Below are 2,269 nucleotides of genomic sequence, written 5' to 3'. Positions count from 1 at the left end.
TATTTCATCACTTCCTTCCATGCTGACGTCGATATAGCTGTAATTTAGAAGGGTCTGGGCCCTGGTGTTTGAGGAGCCACCACAGCAGCCCAGAGGTTCTGACTGCCTCACATAATGTGTGAGAAAAATAGACTTCTATAGAGTTGAAGTTGTCTGGCATTGGTGTGTTTTTTTTTGTTTTTGTTTTTGTTTTTTTTATCATTTGGAGCCAAAATGAATTTTAACTGACATGCTAAAATTCCCTTGATCTCTCATTTCCCTAAAACAGCTGCCACACCCTCATCTTTCTTCACGTCCAAATATTTCGGGTCATCTACACGTACAGCCTCCACATCCTCACTCTCTCCAAGGTCTCAGCTGGTTTCAGCATGGCTTCCGTCATCATCCCTACAGAAACCTCGTCTGGACCTGCATTTTGCCAGTCCGCATTGTACCTGATGTTATCCACCCTCTGTGTTTCAAAAGTCTCTCTTTTATAAGATGCTGTGACAGGACACTCTCTTGAGTTGTCTTTGGCCTTTCTGGTCCCTACTCCTTAGTCTTCTTGGTGAACCTGCATTTCAATTTTCTTCTCCATCACTGTTTTTGGGTATGTCCGAAACAGAATTCCTAAAAGACCTGTTTCCCAAACCCATTCCTGCCCCCAATCTTTCTCATCTTAGTAAATTTTCTAACTAGAATATGGGAGTTATCTTTGCTGACTCTGGCTACCTCCTTCTTCAAAACCCAAATCTCAGAGCCATTGTGGTTAGGTCCATCTCAAGCACAAAATCATGTGCATCTGTTTATCTTTGCTTCTGCCACCCTCATCCAAGACCTCACCGTCTCTCTCCTGGGATGTGGAACAACATCTGATCTGATTTTCACAGTTTTACTCTTGTTCCGTTTAATCTCAGATTAATCTAAAAACAAAACAAAAAAACAAAAACAAAAACAAAAAAACAAAAACTGGAAAGTGTCACATAGCCCTGCTCCTTCTCAGGTGGGCCTTTTCAGTTCCTTTGATAGGCCAAGGTTTTTCACATCCCAGGACCTTTGTGCATGCTAGTCATTCTCACTAGTCGTCTGTCCCATCAATGGTTCTTGTGGTTGGCCCCTTCTCACCTTTCAGATTCCCCATTAAATGGTGTTGCCTGAGCAAACGCTTCACTGGCCACCATCTGTAAGGAAGCGCATCATATGCACACTAATCCTTTCTCTCTCTTTAATTCCTTTAGGGCAATAATAATAATTATTATTCAGATAATCATGTTGAGGATTTATTGGCCCAATTAATTTTTAAAGGTTTTTTTTTTTAAACGGTGTTATTGAAATTCCATTGTCTTAAGCATATATTCGATGTCTTCGATTTTAAGTACACTTATAGAGGGATCGTTTTAGAACACTTCCCTCATGCTCATTTGGAGCCACGTCTTGTTTCCCTTCAAGTCCAATCCATCACTAATATTCTTCCTACTTCTATAGACATGCCTTTTGTGAATATCTCCTATAAACTGATTCATATGATATGTGGTCCTTTGAGTCTAGCTTCTTTCATCTAGAATAATGTCGTCGAGGTCCACCCATATGTGTTATATCACATACTAGTACTTCATTCCTATTTAGTGTCAATATTTTGCTATGTGGATATATCACAGTGTGTGATTCTATTCACTAGCTGGTAGTTATTTAGATTATTTCCCATTTGGGGGTATTATGTAGAATGCTGTGTAGTACTTATTATTAATAAGGAAACATTTAAAACTTTTAAGCTTTGCTCAGAGAGAGAGGGTTGAGCGATCTTCTTCCCATGAGGCCAGAATCAACTCAGTTTCACTCAACAACTTATGCAAAACTCTAAGAAGAATGCGACAAATAGCTAAATACTCCTTTTCCAAACATTTTACACACACACACACACACACACACACACAGACAGACAAAAATAAAACAAAGCAACCTCAAACAATGTAAATAAACTGGTTTCTGAAATAGTAATTGGGAGAGCTTTTGACACATGGATCCTGTAACGAGGTGTTGGCTGGGGACCTGCCTGAACAGGGTAGGAACAAGAAAGAAAAGCAACCCCCTGGCTCGGCCTGTGAGTGCTCCAGGGTGAGGAACCGGGCAGGCTCTTTGCTGTCAGATCTCTTCATCGCAGGAGTTCATCGACCTTCACTCCATCGCTCCCGTGCCACCTTCTGTTCCTTCTACATGTTTTTCTTCTGCCACCAGCTTGCTGATCCACGCCAGATTTTCCTGTTTAAATCTCGTAGGGCTCGGTCCCGCT

This window comes from Pteropus alecto, unplaced genomic scaffold (assembly GCF_000325575.1).
Source record: "Pteropus alecto unplaced genomic scaffold, ASM32557v1 scaffold59, whole genome shotgun sequence".
In the NCBI taxonomy this organism is placed as follows: domain Eukaryota; kingdom Metazoa; phylum Chordata; class Mammalia; order Chiroptera; family Pteropodidae; genus Pteropus; species Pteropus alecto.
Note: the sequence above shows the minus strand (reverse complement) of the source record.